Genomic DNA, 19,428 nt, shown 5'->3' with positions numbered 1-19,428 from the left:
CACGTGATAATCCGGAGTGATGTGTGATGTGGTGTGATGTGGATCATCAACGTCAAACTGGATCATCACACAGGTGATGACCCGGTGTGATGAGCCGATGTGGTGTGTTGTGATCTGCTGTGACGATCTGGTGTGGTGTGTATTGATCTGGTGTGACGATCCGGTGTGACGTGTCTTGATCCCTCATGGTGATGTCATCAGCCTGCAGATGATCAGTTCTTATCTGGGCTTTGAGTAGGACACCATCATATAGACACGGACACACTGCTATGGAGCAGGACACGTTCTTGAGGTCAAAATGCACTTCAACTCCATCAAAGAGTACAATTGTGTTGCCAGGTACACCTGGTCTAAGCGTACATGGTGTGTGCAAGGTGGGTCCAGGGGTGTGTGGTTGGGTGGGGTGATGAACACCGGTGCACGTACATATTCGTGTACGTAATAAATATATGACCCTTAATGATTGATTTTACACTGCTTGAGACCAACACGATGAGGTTTATCATCCTCCGAACCTCTTGAGGCCGTTGCAATGGGAACAGGTTCTTGATGAGCAAGGGTCTTCGGACGCTGCTCGAAGACCTTCACACTGAACAATTGCAGCACAAGGAGTAACATCGTCAATTGTCAAACAATAACATCGCCAAACAACTGCAGAGTAACATCGTAGGCTGAGGTCGCAGCTATTCTGCTGATGCAGTGCCCCATGTAAGTCAGAGCAGTAATTCGTAATTTGTTCATGGTGCCGGTGATAGCTCGCCAACTCTTCGCGAAGGAAACTGTGGGGGTATTTAACGTCCATCAACGAATGTTGGCAGATGGGATGCCCGGCTTAATGTCCATCGGAAGGACGGCACACATGCTGATGAATTGCCCGACCAGTGAAACACCAGGATGGCAGTTTATAGCGGGGTCGGGATTCGAACCAAAGCTACCCCGCTTTGGAGAAGCGAATGTGCGTACCTTGAGGCCATCTGTACTTACCTTCACACGTTCTGCTCATCTCAGGTGTTTTGTTGTTGCTGTGCAATGACGACCACACCCATGAATGTACTCGGACTGGCAACGCCCCACTCCAGACACAGACACTGGTCACCCAAAAGGTTTCTGCTCTCCGTCATCCTTTGGCTTTGGCGATCAGCAAACAGCAAGGTGGTAAGTTTACCTTGTGGTTGTTACCTTGGTGAACATGAATATTTTAGGATCCTTTCAAAGGACTTTGTACTTTCAGCCAGTCTTGAAATTAACAAAAGAGCAATACTTCTGCAACATAAATTATGACGTCATTAATTGCCTTGAATAAAACTAGAGAGTTCATAGAACACCTGACCCTGAGTTGAGCCCCGTTGGCCACTGAATTAACACGAGGTGGGGTTGACTCAGCCTGTCAATCCTTCTGAGTTGGCGAAATGAGTTCCATCGAACCCTATCAAGAATTATCGGAGCAAAGACCTTGCCCGGCACTGAGAGCAGCGTCACCCCTCGGTAGTTGTTGCAGTCTTGGCGATCACCCTTCCCTTTCCAGAGAGGGACAACAAGGCCCCTCTTCCAGTCAGTTGGGATGATGCCTGTGTTCCAGGCAGAGCACAAAACTGCATGCAACGACACGAGTGCAGCATTTCCACCAGCCTTGAGAAGTTCGGCATGGATGTCACAGATCCCTGGAGCTTTGCCCCGTTTCAACTGGTTCACCGCAGCCCGTGTTTCCACAAGCGAAGGTGGACCACAGTTGATTTGAGGGTCAGCAACAGGGATTGTAACACCCTTGACGTCCAACTCGACAGCTGGGGGATCAGCCTGGTACAACCGCTCAAAGTAACCGGCCCAGTGGGCCTTAACTTCAGACTCCTCTGTCAATAGCCTACCACTCTCTGCTCGAACTGTAGTGCTCCGAGGGATGGGCTTGGATGAACGTAATGCGCGAATTCCCCTGTAAGCGGGACGAGAATCACCTGTCCACAGGTGATGCTCTACCCCCTCACAGATTCCTCGCACATAGGCCTCCTTGTCCACCCTCAGTGCACGTACAGTTTTACGCCTCAGCTCCCTGAACAGCTCAGCTCTGCCATTCAGCCTGGCCCTGCGACTCTGGTCAATGGTATCCAGTGTTCCTTGAGAGACAAAATTCTTCTTTGCCCTGCTGTGAACTCCAAGGCATCCACCGGCAACATCAAGGACGGTGGTCTTGAAGGTGCTCCACAACTCTTCAGGACCCCCCAAAGCACCCAGACCCCCCAAATCTCCACTCAGCCTGTTCACAAACTCCTCAGCTACTCTCTCATCCTTGAGCTTGCCAACATCCAGTCTCAGCTGGGATGGTACCATTCTCCAGGATTTAAGGTGCAGCTTTAGAGTTGCTACAACAAGTCTGTGGTCAGTATTGAGGAACTGAGCACTCCGGTAGACCCTGCAGTTCTGGATCATCCTCCAGCGACCATCAACGAGGAAATGGTCAATCTCCTTTGCCACACCGCCAGCGTTGGAATACCAAGTCCAGCGATGAGCTTGTGGGCGCTGAAACCATGAACCAGCCACCCTAAGTCCATGACTTCTTGCAAAGTCAAGGAACTTAGTGCTATTCTGGTTCATAGTTCCTGACCCATGGGGACCAACACACACCTCATAACCATCCCTATCAGTTCCAGTCGATGCATTGAAATCCCCCAAGACTAGAAGTGTATCTCGTCTGGGGCACTGATCAACCACAGACTCGAGTGTGGCGTAGAATGCATCCTTCACGGTGAGATCACTCTGTCTGTAAAGTACGTACTAATAATTAATACACAGACATAGACTATTGGGGATGCCTCCTCATGATGGGTGTACGCTCCAATGGAAGTCGGGGGTCCAAATCTTACCCACTCTTCCCTGCTGCCCGGGTTTATCAGGGAAGCACGATCATGATCACAGCACCGATCAGTCCCCATGAACCGGCCCATTCCCACCCCTCGACTCTTCTTCTTCAACACCCCTCCGCCCCCACCCCCAACAATATCTTCCATGTGGGGAAGATGAATCACTCCCGGGAGGTCGACCGGTGTCTCCACGCCGCAGTCAGACACGAGGTCAATCGACAACAACACAAGCATATTTCGATAAAGTACGTACTATTTATAATGTCACATCGTTTATACATTATGTACGGTACCAATACAATGTCAGCACTTCTGCAAAGTTTGTACATATGTAAATCAGTACTACTAGTATGTGCCCATACGTGCGTGGCCGTACGTACAAAAAAAAACAAAAAACTTTCAAACCGCGAGCCAGAAACAACAACCACACAGGCCGTTCCGCACACCTCCACTCCACAATGCCTGATCTACGAGTCTGAAAAACACACACCTCCACCCCACAATTCCTCATCCACGAGTATGAAAAACACACACCTCCACCCCACAATTCCTCATCCACGAGTATGAAAAACGCACACCTCCACCCCACAATTCCTCATCCACGAGTATGAAAAACGCACACCTCCACCCCACAATGCCTCATCCACGAGTATGAAAAACGCACACCTCCACCCCACAATGCCTCATCCACGAGTATGAAAAACACACACCTCCACTCCACAATGCCTCATCCACGAGTATGAAAAACGCACACCTCCACCCCACAATGCCTCATCCACGAGTATGAAAAACACACACCTCCACTCCACAATGCCTCATCCACGAGTATGAAAAACGCACACCTCCACCCCACAATTCCTCATCCACGAGTCTGAAAAACGCACACCTCCACCCCACAATGCCTGATCTACGAGAACATATCTTGTCCAATACATTTTTGAAATATCGTGCTATATATTGACAGTCATTGACTTACAGCCAGACAGAAAGAGGTGAAAACATAACCACCTTCACCTTTAATGGTGGAGGTAAAAATACAGAAACAAGTGAAAGAAATATATTAAAAATGTAAAACGATGTCAGGATGTTCTTCCAAAAAGTATGTGAACAAGGCAGGGATGGTCACAAGAAATGGTCACGTGAAACCATCCCTACATCTCTCATTGAATCATGGTTGTCCTCACACAAGACACTCATTGTATGTGTGTGTGTGTGCGTGTGCGTGTGTGTGTGCGTGTGTGTGCGTGTGTGTGTGTGCGTGTGTGTGTGTGCGTGTGTGTGTGGTGCATATGTGTGTGTGTGTATGTGTGTGCATTGGTGTGTGTGATATAGTGTTTGTGTGTATGTGTATGTGTATGTGTGTGTGTGTGTTACATATGTGTGTGTATGTGTGTGCATGGGGTGTGTGTGGTATAGTGTTTGTGTGTATGTGCATGTGTATGTGCGTGTGTGTGTGTGTGTGTGTGTGTGTGTGTGTGTGTGTGTGTGTGTGTGTGTGTGTGTGTGTGTGTGTGTGTGTGTGTGTGTCACTTCAAATGGAAAACAATTGTTTGACCTTTTCATGATGTACACCTTGGGGTATATCATATAGAATGTATCAAAACTGTGATGAGTTTCTTTCTTCCTCCATGATAGTGTTTGTACATGTGCCATAGTATGTATGTATGTATGTATGTATGTATGTATGTATGTATGTATGTTGTATGTACATATAGTTTGTGTTGTTTTTAACTTGTAAGGTGGATGATCGATTCGGGTCAGGGAATAAGTAGGGCGGTGGATGTTTTATCGTCAGCATGTTTACTGTGCATAAGACAAGACATGTTGCAAGACGTGCTAAGACTGGTTCATTAACCACAGACGTTTGGCATCATCGTTGAGGAGTGGCAGGTCCAGGAATATCCGAAAGAGTGGGTGTAAAGTCCCATTAAAGTAAACCTCACAAACAGATATATTTACAGTAGCCATATCCACACTATACTACCCCTTGTTAGAAATAGGGAACAAGGATTCATGGAATCAACAAAAAAGTCATCGGAGTATGATGATATCAGCCAGGATAGGCAAGGAGAAGGAGAAGTTTCGCTCATTAACCCTTCATCGGAGCAAAAGAGTACTGGCTTTGCTTCTTCTGAATGTTTCATTCTCTTCTTCTCTAACCCTTTTCCTTTTCAATACCTCCTCCTTTATCCTTCACCCTTTTGTCCCATGCTTGCTTGAGACACACTTTGTTTTTGAGCATTCACGGGCACTTTCAGCCTGAAGAGTGGGTGTAATGCTCCAGCACCCCCACCTCCCCCTGGATCTGCACCTGTCTCATGGAATTGGATATAATGTGTCAGGAATTTCAGATGATAAGCTTTCATTGTGCAAGAGATGCAGTAATAGAAGAGATGCAGTACGACTACAAGCGAGAGATGCGGTACTACTACAGTAATAGAAGAAAAAAAAACCACAGGAAAGGCCCTCAAGGCAGGGTGGAAGAGAAAGCCCCAATCACAGAGAGTGGAAGCCAAACCATCATGAGAAAAGTAAATAAATTGAGAGAGAAGAATCAACTTTCCGACAGAGGGAAAATCTTTCCTTCTTGTTCTTATTAAACGGCCTCCATTAACCCACCTTTTCTTGTGAGGTCAGCGGGGGACGCTTGGCCGAGTCTTCACGAACCGGCTGGCCAGGCCTGAAGTTTAACGAGTTTGGGCAGGAATTTAGAATCTGGTCATGGTGGCATGGTGCAGGCAATAGCTCGCCTGCTCTTTGTGAAGGACACCATGGGATCTTTAATGTCCACCAACAAATGCTGATAGACAGTGTGGAAGAAAAAAAAATAATTATATTCATGTACTCTCAATTATAATTGTTGCTGGTGCTTTATAAATTTAATCTTTATGCTATAGTCGAATTGGCTGTCGGTTATGTTTTCCTTTACCCAAGAGTCTTTTGACTTAAATATTGATAAAAGGAATATCTTACTATGAAGCAAGGTGGCCTGGTTGATGGCACTGCAACTTTTGCCATGATTATGTCATTCGCTTTCACCGAGTGGACACGTATTGCAGTTGGAGTTCTTTTGCCTAATGCTTATCAGCCCCCTCCACTCCCACAGAAGCATATAAATGCCGGAAAATGAAATCTTAGCTTAGTGCGAATCATTGTGGATGTTTTACCATCTCAGTGCTTTGGACTCCGTGATACCATGAAATAAATGTTCTCTGATCAAATGTACTTTTCGTTGTGGACAGTGAATTGTTTCTTTCAGTTGAGTAACAGGATTTACACCGGGTCGGTTAATAGGACAAATCAGAAAATTCCACAACAACAGGATTCCCGTTCAACGTCCATCCGTGGAACTGCACACACACTGATGAATCACCCTCCCTGTAAAACACTGAGCTGACAGTTTATAGCTGGGTCAGGAATCAAACCTAAGCTAGAGAGCTTTGAAGCAAGTGTGCATACCTCTTTGCCATCCTGCCATGCCCACCAGAGAAAATCATTCCGATAGAGAGAAAATCTCCTGCTCTTCCTCTGCTCCAATTGGTTCATCTGATGTTGCTTGTGAAAGTGAACATCTCTCTGGCTATTCTCAAAGAGCTGCCTCAATGCCGGCGAGTCTGGCATTTCACTCAGGCAGATTAGTGGAGACTGCAAGCAGCCATCTCTCTTCAAGACTGGTTTCCCTTATCCAATGCCCCTGATGTTAACTAAGTCTAGAACTTCTTCCACAGAAACGTGCTGTCTCTCTCTCTCTCTGTCTCTGTTCATCCCATCTCGTCTTCAGTTATCCTACCCTTCTTCCCGCCCATGGTGCACTGAATCATGTGATGAGGCAGTTGCGCTGAAACAACTTACCTTTTCCATCTGCTTGGAAGTCCGCCAACATCACTGCATTACATAAACAAGAAAAAGAGTAATCAGAGATTGCAGACCCTCACCAGGACTTGCTTTATATGGTGTTTGTGCATTGGTGTGTGATGTAATTAATTATAAACATAATGAGAAGTGCCACTTTATAACTGCTGGCAGTGATGACTGGGTATCAAGACGTCCCGCTTTGATCGGACACCTGACTCTGACCCATGATGTTCATTATTATTCAATTTAATTTAGAATGGGAATAAAGTAAATTCAATTGAAATCAAATGGAAGACCAACTTACCGGTAGGTACAATCCTGCATTGGAGTAATCAGAAACCAAGCTGTTTGTAAAGATGAAGCCAAACCCCAAACCTAAACAAGCAAAAAGTAAAGATGAAGTCATCAGGAGGAACCTGGATAGGATTCACATTTCAGCTGCTATTACTCTACCCTCAAACTCATCCAGGTACAACCAAGTGAGCCTTACTCAAAAAAAACCAAAAAAAAAACATATAATAACCCAGATTCAAAAAATTAAATAATTCCGCCTGTCACACCATGCATCCGATCAGTTTGAAATTTAAAACATATTTTCCTCATCACTACTACAATCATAATTATGAAGTTTCACGTCGATTAAGAGGTTCAAGAGAAATATATATATTTTTTGAACATTTTCGTGCAATCCAATATGACCGCCAGGTCATATAACATCATTTATTCGTGAATACCCTGGTATCCTCAAGGCTTTTTTTTATTATTTATTTATTTATTTTTTTATACCTTGGTCGAGGCTCGTATGAGAGCTAACACACAACTCACAGCAAGGAGGCATGAGACAAGAGGGGCGGGAGTGGAAGGGACAAAACATTGGGGAACAGACACAGGTGAACTGTGGAAGGGAGAGGGATGGGGATGGGACGGGGAACATGGCGAGGAGAAGATGGACATTACAGGGACTTTCAGGAAGGAAAGCAGGAGAATTGAAGGAAGTGGGCTTGGGTGGATTATCGGGGGTAGAAAAGATCGAGGATTTGGATGGGGGAAGATAAGAGGTGGTGGTGAACAGCTGTTTTGAAAGCCTGGAGGGAAGAATGGGAAAGAATAGAGTGAGGGAAGTTTATTCCAAAGGCGGAAAAAAGAGGAATGAAAGAGTGAAGATGAGCAGTGATTCGTGATTTTGGTAGTTTTACCAGAAGGGGGTTGTTGGCGGACCTTGAGCGCCCTGTGGAAATGTGGTTGGGACAAATCGCAGAGAGAGCAGGGGGGGGCAAGGCTGGAGAGGAGTCGGTAGAAGACAGAAAGACCACCGACCAACCTGCGGTGATTGAGTGAGAGGCCCAAAGACTCAGCTTCATTGCGGGAGATGCCAATGATCTTAAAAGCCCTGGTTTCGACAGCGTGAAGCCGAGAAAGGTGGGAGGCAGGAGCACCAGCCCAGAGGGGAGAGCAGTACTCCATCAGGCTATGGACAAAAGCTTTGTAAGTAGTCAGGAGCTCAAGAGGGCCGAGGAAGGACTTTGCACGACGGAGGATTCCCAGTCGGAGACTGGCTTTTGAGGCAAGGTTGGAAATGTGACTTTCCCAGGAAAGGTCATGGCAGATAGTGAGACCCAGAAGCTTGAAAGAAAAGACTTCTTCCAGAGGATTGTTGAGAAAGTGGATGGGGGGGTTTTGTAAACGGTCCTTTCGAAGAGACATAGTGAGAGTGTGAGATTTGTCTGGATTGAAAGACATGTTCCACGTGTTGGACCAGTTTGTGATTTTATCCAGATCTGCAGTGAGTGAAGAAGCTGCTGCTTGCCGGTCTGAGGGATGACAGATGGTACGGCAGAGGGTGGAGTCGTTGGCAAAGAGAAATAGAGGATTTTCCAGAGAGTCCGAGAGATCATTGATGAAAACCAGAAAAAGAACAGGGCCCAGAACGCTACCTTGAGGAACTCCAGCCTGCACAGGAAGAGGGGATGAAAGAACTCCATTTAGGGCCACACGTTGACTGCGACAGGAGAGGAAGTCTGCAAGCCATGAGTGGAGATGGCCTTGAATACCATGGGAAGAGAGTTTGGTGAGTAGGGCAGGGTGCCAGACTGTGTCAAAAGCACGTGATATGTCCAGGGATACGGCTCGGATTTCCTGTCTGGCATTGAGGACCTCCATCCATTGAGGGGAGAGCAGTAGCAGCATATCCAGGGTAGAGTGACCTGGTCTGAAACCAAATTGATGATTGGAAATCAAGCCATTGGAGAAGAGGAAGGATTTCATGTCTGAAGCGATGATGGATTCCATAACCTTGCTGATGATTGGGAGAAGGCTGATTGGTCTGTAGTTACAGGGATCTGTTTTTGCACCTTTTTTATGCAGGGCAGTGATGTTAGCAGATTTCCAAGCAGATGGCAGATGACCTTGGGAAAATGAGAGGGTGAATAGAACAGAGAGAGGGTGAGCAAGAGCAGAAGAGCAGGCTTTAAGGACACGTGGGCTGATGCCGTCTGGACCGGTTGCAGAATCTGACTCGAGGTTTGAAAGAAAGCTCTCCACCTTGTCAGGAGAAAAGGACACAGAGTCCAGGGACAGTTGGGTGCGACTGGGTAAAGTGGGTAGAGATAGTGATGGGTTTAGGACACAAGATTTAGCTGCAAACACCGAGTTTAGACATTCAGCTTTATCACGTGTGGAATCAGCAGTGCGGCCATTTGAGGTAAGGGAGGGGATGGAGGGGGAACATACACCAGAAACAGATTTGATTAAACGCCACCAGGATTTTGAGGAGGGAGAGAGGTTTGAGAGTTCAGACTTGAGCTTTGAAAGATGTCGTTGTCTGGCTCTCCTGAGGGTAGATACACACTTGTTCCGAGCTTTGTGGAAAGAACTGAGATTGCCCTCAGTTGGGTTTGCTTTCCATGAGGCAAAGGCAAGTTGTTTCAGGACAACAGCCTCGCCACAAGCTTCAGTAAACCAAGGGCAGGAGGAAGGGTAAGACAACTGAACACGAGAGGGGATAAATCTGTGCATGAGGGAGAGCAAGTTTCTTTGAAAGAATTCCCAGGATGAGTTGATGTTTGAGAAAGTCGTGATAGGAGACCAGTCTGTAAGTTTGATGGCTGCTCGGAGACCCTGCCAGTCGGCTTGAGTGAAATGCCAGACTCGACGGCGGTGAGGTGGTTCTCTGATAACAGCCAGAGAGATGTCCACTTTAACAAGGACGTGGTCAGTGGTGCGAATTGGAGCGAAGGAAGAGCAGCAGATATTGTCAGGGAAATTTGTCAAAATCAGATCCAGAAGAGATGGAGTACCATTGGTTGAGATCCGGGTCGGGAAGTTGACCGATTGAGTCAGTCCCAATGAGTCACAGAAAGCTTTTGCTGAGGTGCCATGGCAGGTGAGAGAGGTACCCACACCTAGCCAACTGGCGTGATGACAATTGAAGTCGCCACATAAGAGGAAGAGAGAGTTTGGATGAGAAGATAGAAGATGGTCCATGTTTTCGGAGAGTGAGGTGTAGATGGAGTCATCACTGTTCGGTGGACGGTACAGTACACATATAAACATGAGGTGGGAGTGGAGGGAAGCCGAAGCCAGAGGTATTCCTGGGGGTGTGGGGGAGTGAGGGCAGTGCAGGGAGAGTGAGGAATAGAGTCTTTGATGAAGAGAGCAACACCTCCACCAGGACGAGGCTCAGGTCTGTCATACCGTAAGAGGGAGTAACCAGGGAGAGATACTTGGGAGTCAGACACGTCTTGGGAGAGGAAAGTTTCTGTTAGGCAGATAATGTCTGGTTTGTCAGTGGCAACCTGCATGGAAAGATCTGAAAGGTTTGAGCGAAGGCCCCGGATATTTGAGGTCCACACTTTTAATGAAGAGGTAGGGGAGGAGGCTTTGGGTGCAGGAGGTGGAGGGGGCGGGGAGGGTAGGACGAGGGACGAGGGGGGAGGTAAAGAGGGTTGCTGAAGGAGTGTGGGGTATTGCAGAATAGCGAGGGGAGGGGGCCGAATGAGGAGGAGAAAAGGCTCTGTGGTGCTGGGAGAGAGGGGGGACAAGAGACAAGGAAGATGGCAGTTGAGGATTTGAGGAGGTGGAGTGAAGAGATGGAGATGAGAGGGCAGTGGAGGGAGGCAGGTTGGTGGATGAGAGGGGGGCAACTTAGAGAAGGAAGAGTGAGGGGGATGAAAGGTGGGAGAAAGGTGAGGGGGAATTTTTGAAAGAGGTGAGAGGGAGGGTTGGAGGGAGAAGAGTGGGATGGTTGCTTTGAGAGTGAGAGTGAGGGGTGAGGGGGTGAGTTGGCACTGAAGTTGGAAAAAAGAATGGTTGATGGAAAGCGAGCATCCATGGCAAACTGTGGTTTTTAAAAGTTTTAGGTCAGAGATGCGATTTAACACAATTCTTGATGGATGCAATGAAGGCGAATTCAGAGCATGGAGAGAAGAAGCGCTGTAATAGTTGGATTTTTTAGGCAAGGAATGAAGGAGAGGTCGAAATGAGAGCAGTCTGTTAAAATAGCAGAAGAGAAGTGCATTGTGAAACAGTAAAGAGTACCACATGTGTGAGAGAGGAAGATGAAGCATTATAAGATCGTTTTTGTTGTTACTATTAATGTATGAGAGAGTTCAACAGATTAGGTCATGGAAGTGTAAAAAAAAAAAAGAAATCGAGGAAGACGAGGAGGAAGTTAAGAGGAAGAAGAAGTAGCAAATCGGGAGAAGGTGAGCGTGTTGTTGTTGTTGTTGTTGTTGGGTATATATATATATATATATATATATATATATATATTTTTTTTTTTTTTTGAGATAAGATAGAGATTAGTGGGAGAATGGGGGATGTTTGGAAAGTGGGGATAATGAAAATTGAATATAATGGGGAGGATAGAAATTGAAGGTAATGGGGAGAAAAAACAAACAAACAAACAAAAAAAAACGATCGAACACCGAGTGGAACCGGTAGGCCTCAAGCCTAGGACTAGGCCTCAAACACCAAGTAAGAACGTCGACATAAATACTCACAAAATAGCACGATTTTTGAAACAAAACCGAACTAGGAACACACATTAACATGTAGGTGAGAAAATTAAACAGTTAAAACGGGACAAATAACAACCGGAACTTAACTTTGAGAACGTCAGCAGGGAGCCCCGAAGGAGACCTCTTGCCGCTCAAAACCGGAACCGGAAGCTTGGGGAACATTTGTGTGAAGTTTCCCCTCGATCTGTCCAGCCGTTCTGGAGAAAAAGATTTTTTTTACAGGCTTAAGGGTGAATCCAATATGGCTGACAAAACCATGTGACCTATGACATCATATGTGTGAACCTTTTGTTCCTCATGGACAGGCGGTCATACGTGTAAAGTTTCGCCTCGGCCTATTCAGCCACTTCAGAGAAGAAGATTTTTGAAGGTTTAAAAAAAAACATCAAAAACAATATGGCTGCCAAATCACGTGACCGATGACGTTATCAATTTTTGTTCTGTGGACCATTTTATCACTAGATTACCGTCAAAAACTTTCATACGATGTAGCGTTCTACATATGCAATTTTGACATCATAATGAAAGCACCGATGACGTCATTTTTTTATAAAAGCCCTCATTCCCATGAGGAGTACTTGCCATGCACCAAGTTTCATTTTTAACCTTGGTGCGGTTTCAGAGAGAGAGGTCCAAAGTTTTTATTTTTTCCATTTTTCCAACATGGCTGCCACATCATGTGATCTCTGACGTCATAATTTTCAGTAAAACATACCACACGAGTAGTCACTCCTGTGGTGAAAATTTGGTTTCAATCCGACAAGTGGTTGTGAAGAAAAACACAAAAGTTCTGTGTGGACAAACAAACAAGAAAAAGACACGTGCAGAGGACGATACGTGCAAAATCCACCGCTTCTCCAAACGTTACCATGGATACATCAGACGGGCCTTTTCATTGTGAATAAAATTGAAAATCTCAATCAAAGCTCAGGTCAATCGGATGAAATTCGATTCTTTTTCAGATTGAAATTGATTTTAGAAGTTTGACCTTGAGTTGACCTTTGACCTCAAAAATAGTTGGTTAACAAATTCAGTGATGCACTGTACAAATGGTACTTAATTTTCAGGTGGACCGAGCTGCATTTCATCAGCACCATGAGCCGTGTACCGAGCTGTATTTCATCAGCACCACGAGCCGTGTACCGAGCTGTATTTCATCAGCACCATGAGCCGTGTACCGAGCTGTATTTCATCAGCACCATGAGCCATGTACCGAGCTGTATTTCATCAGCACCACGAGCCGTGTACCGAGCTGTATTTCATCACCACGAGCCGTGTACCGAGCTGTATTTCATCAGCACCATGAGCCATGTACCGAGCTGTATTTCATCAGCACCATGAGCCATGTACCGAGCTGAATTTCATCAGCACCATGAGCCGTGTCCCGAGCTGTATTTCAGCACCACGAGCCATGTACCGAGTTGTATTTCAGCACCACGAGCCATGTTCCGAGTTGTATATCAGCACCACGAGCCGTGTACGGAGCTGTATTTCAGCACCACGAGCCGTGTACAGAGTTGTATTTCAGCTCCACGATCCGTGTACTGAGCTGTATTTCAGCACCACGAGCTGTATTTCAGCACCACGATCCGTGTACCGAGCGTTATTTCAGTACCACGATCCGTGTACCGAGCTGTATTTCAGCACCACGAGCCGTGTACCGAGTTGTATTTCAGCACCACGAGAGGTGTACCGAGCTGTATTTCATTAGCACCACGATCCATGTACCGAGCTGTATTTCATCAGCACCACGAGCCGTGTACCGAGCTGTATTTCAGCACCACGAGCCGTGTACCGAGCTGTATTTCAGCACCACGATCCATGTACCGAGCTGTATTTCAGCACCACGATCCGTGTACCGAGCTGTATTTCAGCACCACGAGCCGTGTACCGAGTTGTATTTCAGCACCACGATCCGTGTATCGAGCTGTATTTCAGCAACACGAGCCGTGTACCGATCTGTATTTCAGCACCACGAGCCGTGTACCGAGTTGTATTTCAGCACCACGAGCCATGTTCCGAGTTGTATATCAGCACCACGAGCCGTGTACGGAGCTGTATTTCAGCACCACGAGCCGTGTACAGAGTTGTATTTCAGCTCCACGATCCGTGTACTGAGCTGTATTTCAGCACCACGATCCATGTACCGAGCTGTATTTCATCAGCACCACGAGCCGTGTACCGAGCTGTATTAAAGCACCACGATCCGTGTACCGAGCTGTATTTCAGCACCACGATCCGTGTACCGAGCTGTATTTCAGCACCACGAGCTGTGTACCGAGCTGTATTTCAGCACCACGAGCCGTGTACCGAGCTGTATTTCAGCACCACGATCCGTGTACCGAGCGTTATTTCAGTACCACGATCCGTGTACCGAGCTGTATTTCAGCACCACGAGCCATGTACCGAGTTGTATTTCAGCACCACGAGAGGTGTACCGAGCTGTATTTCATCAGCACCACGATCCATGTACCGAGCTGTATTTCATCAGCACCACGAGCCGTGTACCGAGCTGTATTTCAGCACCACGAGCCGTGTACCGAGTTGTATATCAGCACCACGAGCCGTGTACGGAGCTGTATTTCAGCACCACGATCCGTGTACCGAGCTGTATTTCAGCAGCACGATCCGTGTACCGAGCTGTATTTCAGCACCACGAGCCGTGTACCGAGCTGTATTTCAGCAGCACGATCCGTGTACCGAGCTGTATTTCAGCACCACGACCCGTGTACTGAGTTGTATTTCAGCACCACGATCCGTGTACCGAGCTGTATTTCAGCACCACGATCCGTGTACCGAGCTGTATTTCAGCACCACGAGCCGTGTACCGATCTGTATTTCAGCACCACGATCCAGGTACCAAGCTGTATTTCATCAGCACCACGAGCCGTGTACCGAGCTGTATTTCATCAGCACCACGAGCCGTGTACCGAGCTGTATTTCAGCACCACAAGGCATGTACCGAGTTGTATTTCAGCACCCCGAGCGGTGTACCGAGTTGTATTCCAGCACCATGAGCCGTGTACCGAGTTGTATTTCATCACCACGAGCCATGTACTGAGCTGTATTTCAGCACCACGAGCCGTGTACCGAGCTGTATTTCAGCACCACGAGCCGTGTACCGAGCTGTATTTTATCACCACGAGCCGCGTACCGAGCTGTATTTCAGCACCACGAGCCGTGTACCGAGCTGTATTTCAGCACCACGAGCCGTGTACCGAGCTGTATTTCAGCACCACGAGCCGTGTACCGAGCTGTATTTTATCACCACGAGCCGCGTACCGAGCTGTATTTCAGCACCACGAGCCGTGTACCGAGCTGTATTTCAGCACCACAATCCATGTACCGAGCTGTATTTCATCAGCACCACGAGCCGTGTACCGAGCTGTTTTTCAGCACCACGAGCCATGTACCGAGCTGTATTGCAGCACCACGATCCATGTACCGAGCTGTATTTCAGCACCACGATCCATGTACCGATCTGTATTCCAGCACCACGAGCCATGTTCCGAGTTGTATATCAGCACCACGAGCCGTGTACGGAGCTGTATTTCAGCACCACGAGCCGTGTACAGAGTTGTATTTCAGCTCCACGATCCGTGTACTGAGCTGTATTTCAGCACCACGAGCCGTGTACCGAGCTGTATTTCAGCACCACGATCCGTGTACCGAGCGTTATTTCAGTACCACGATCCATGTACTGAGCTGTATTTCAGCACCACGAGCCGTGTACCGAGTTGTATTTCAGCACCACGAGAGGTGTACCGAGCTGTATTTCATCAGCACCACGATCCATGTACCGAGCTGTATTTCATCAGCACCACGAGCCGTGTACCGAGCTGTATTTCAGCACCACGAGCCGTGTACCGAGTTGTATATCAGCACCACGAGCCGTGTACGGAGCTGTATTTCAGCACCACGATCCGTGTACCGAGCTGTATTTCAGCAGCACGATCCGTGTACCGAGCTGTATTTCAGCACCACGAGCCGTGTACCGAGCTGTATTTCAGCAGCACGATCCGTGTACCGAGCTGTATTTCAGCACCACGAGCCGTGTACTGAGTTGTATTTCAGCACCACGATCCGTGTACCGAGCTGTATTTCAGCAGCACGATCCGTGTACCGAGCTGTATTTCAGCACCACGAGCCGTGTACCGAGTTGTATTTCAGCACCACGATCCGTGTACCGAGCTGTATTTCAGCAACACGAGCCGTGTACCGATCTGTATTTCAGCACCACGAGCCGTGTACCGAGTTGTATTTCAGCACCACGAGCCGTGTACCGAGTTGTATATCAGCACCACGAGCCGTGTACGGAGCTGTATTTCAGCACCACGAGCCGTGTACAGAGTTGTATTTCAGCACCACGAGCCGTGTACTGAGTTGTATTTCAGCACCACGAGCCGTGTACAGAGCTGTATTTCAGCACCACGAGCCGTGTACAGAGTTGTATTTCAGCTCCACGATCCGTGTACCAAGCTGTATTTCAGCACCACGAGCCGTGTACCGAGTTGTATTTCAGCACCACGATCCATGTACCAAGCTGTATTTCAGCACTACGAGGCATGTACCGAGTTGTATTTCATCACCACGAGCCGTGTACCGAGTTGTATTCCAGCACCACGAGCCATGTACCGAGCTGTATTTCAGCACCACGATCCGTGTACCAAGCTGTATTTCAGCACCACGAGCCGTGCATCGAGAACTAAGATCCAGGCTTTCAAAGATATCTTGGTTGCTGCTATCTTGTCTGTACCTGTTTGAGGTGAGGATGTTGAGGTCACGGAGAGATTCACTTACCTTGGCAGTGATATTCATGTCTCCGCATGTTGTGAGCCGGAGGTCATTCGACGTCTGGGTCTGGCTTGGGGAGTAATGGATTCACTGGATCATGGAGTGTGGCGCAGTCAGTACCGATGCAGGATGAAAGTCTGAGTCTTCAGGTTCTTGGTGCTTCCAGTCTTGCTCTGCAGAGACTTAACTCCTTCGGTACCAGGTCTCTTCGGAGAATCCTTGGCTATCGCTGGTTGGACTTTGTGTCCAATGAGCGGTTGCTGAGAGAGACTCAAATGAGATTTGTCACCTCCATAGTCCGTGAGCATCAGGTGCGGCTGTATGGACATGTGGCTCGTTTTCCTGACGCTGATCCTGCTCACCAGATTCTCTCAGCGATGGAGTCTCGTGAGTGGAGGAGGCCAAGGGGCCGACCACGTTCCTCGTGGTTGCAGCAGATTAATCAACATCTCAAGAAGATGGCGATGGGCCAGGCATCTACCTGGAGGATGGCCAGACGGAGACCCCTGGAGTGCCGGCGGAAAGTGTATACGATGATGCGCTGCTCTCATACGTGACCTGACCTTAACAATAACCAAACGACAAGGGCACTCGGTAGAGCGCATATCTCCTCCATGTAATGCCTGATCCATGAGAACATATCGGGCCCAATACATTTTTGAAATATTATGGAATACAGAACTATATCGTTTTTGACATTATCTCTCAATGGTGAAGAATCACTTTTAAAATTCTAGTCGTCGGATTAGGATGGGATCTTCACCAAAATCTAAACAATTCGGACTTGTCGCATACCCAACCTGTCCACAAAATTTTATCCGGATGTGTCCACAACTTTTTGAGATATCCTGTGCACAAACAAACAAACAAACAGACAGAAAGGGGTGAAAACATAACCTCCTTCACCTTCAATGACGGAGGTAATCACATTAAGATCTGCCCAAAGGAACATGTGATGGATGCTTCCCTGCTGAGTCGTATAACTTGGAAGGATTTCGCCCCCTTGATGTTAACGTCGGGATATGTCATTGCCACAGTTGTTACCTCCGCCATCGAAGGAGAAGGAGGTTTATGTTTGCACCCCTTTCTGTCTGTTTGTTTGTTTGTCTGTTTTTGTACAGGATATGTCAAAAAGTTCTGCACGGATTGGGATGAAAATTTTTGGACAGGTTGGGTGTGTGACAAGGGAGAATTGCATAAATTTTGGTGAAGATCCGAATCCGGATTTGATAATTTTTTTCGTGATTCTTCACCTTTGAGAGATCGGGCTCAATCGATGTATCCACGACATGGCCAAAAGTATGTGGACACCTGCTCGTCCAACGTCTCAATCCAAAATCATGGGCATTAATATGGAGCTGGACCCCCTTTGCTGCAAAAACAGCTTCCACTCTTCTGGGAAGGTTTTCCACTCGATGTTGGAACATTGCTGCAGGAATTTGCTTCCATTCAGCCACAAGAGCATTAGTGAGGTCTGGCACTGATGTTGGGCGATTAGGTCTGGTTCGCAGTTGGCGTTTCAATTCATCCCAAAGGTCTTCGATGGGGTTGAGGTCAGGGCTCTGTGCAGGCCAGTCAAGTTCTTCCCACCGATCTCGACAAACCATTTCTGTATGGACCTCGCTTTGTGCGATGTTGGAAGCATAGAATCATCTCGAATGTCATTGAATGCTGCAGTGTTAAGATTTCCCTTCACTGGAACGAAGGGGCCGAGCCCAAACCGTGAAAAACAACCCCAGACCATTATTCCTCTTCCACCAAACTTTACAGTTGGCACGATGCATTCGGGCAGGTATCGTTCTCTTTGCATCTGCCAAACCCAGATTCATCCGTCGTCTGCCAGATGGTGAAGCGTGATTCATCACTCCAGAGCACACATTTCCACTGCTCCAGAGTCCAATGGTGGAGAGCTTTACACCACTCCAGCCAACACTTGGCATGGTGCATGGTGATCTTCGGCTTGTGTGTGGCTGCTCGGCCATGAAAACCCATTTCATGAAGCCCTCACGAACAGTGCTTGTGCTGACGTTGCTTCCAGAGTCAGTTTGGAACTCGGTAGTGAGTGTTGCAACCGACAACAGATTATTTTTCCACGCTACGTGTTTCATCACTGGGCGGTCCTGTTCTGTGAGCTTGTGTGGCCGACCACTTGCCAGCTGAGCTGTTGTTGCTTCTCGACGTTTCCACTTCACAATAACAGCACTTTGAGTTGCCTGGGGCAGCTCCAGCAGGGCAGAAATGTGACGAACTGAATGGTTGAAAAGGTGGCACCCAATGTCAGTGCCACGTTTAAAGTCACTGAGCTCTTCAGTTCGGCCCATTCCACTGCCAATGTTTGTTGATGGTGATTGCATGGCTGTGTGCTTGATTTTATACACCTGACAGCAATGGGTGTGGCTGAAATAGCCGAATCCACCAATTAGAAGGGATGTCCGCATACTTTTGGCCATATAGTGTGTACGGATATATATATATATATATATATATATATATATATATATATATATATATATATATATATATATATATATATATATATATATATATATATATATATATATATATATATATATATACACACACATACACACACATACAGGGTGTTCCAAAAGTCCCCAAGGGATTCAGAAATTAAATAACATCGCTGTTTTTTAAATAATTTATGATTATTTTTATACCAAAAGAAAATTTACAAAATGGAGATGAATTTGCTTTATTTATGAAAAATGATGCAGCTTAGGTGTCCTTCATTTTCGGCTTTGCAGACGGGTTCTTTCGACAGCATTTTCCATAACAGCGGACAATAACTCTGGCTGCAGCCATCGAATTTCTGCATAGATGTTATCCTTCAGCTGCTGAATTGTATGGGGCTTATTGATGTATACACGCTCCTTTTGGTAACCCCA

General features: G+C 47.0%; 1 protein-coding gene and 1 long non-coding RNA gene across 2 annotated transcripts in view; both read right to left on the bottom strand.

Annotated features, from left to right (window-relative positions):
* The window catches only part of LOC147010194 (epidermal growth factor receptor kinase substrate 8-like protein 2), a 133,355-nt gene that overhangs the window by 31,563 nt on the left and 82,364 nt on the right, over window positions 1–19,428 (bottom strand). The window lies entirely within an intron of this gene.
* On the bottom strand, window positions 3,610–7,784 carry LOC147010197 (uncharacterized). The gene is made up of 4 exons (XR_015052946.1): window positions 7,015–7,784; window positions 6,708–6,740; window positions 5,475–5,655; window positions 3,610–5,166 (listed from the first exon to the last, which is right to left on the bottom strand). It is a non-coding gene; the product is annotated as an uncharacterized LOC147010197 (long non-coding RNA).

Source organism: Eptatretus burgeri, chromosome 17 (genome assembly GCF_056783735.1).
Source record: "Eptatretus burgeri isolate ZD-2024b chromosome 17, Ebu_testis_v1, whole genome shotgun sequence".
NCBI lineage: Eukaryota > Metazoa > Chordata > Myxini > Myxiniformes > Myxinidae > Eptatretus > Eptatretus burgeri.
This window is presented reverse-complemented; position numbering and strand designations above follow the sequence as displayed.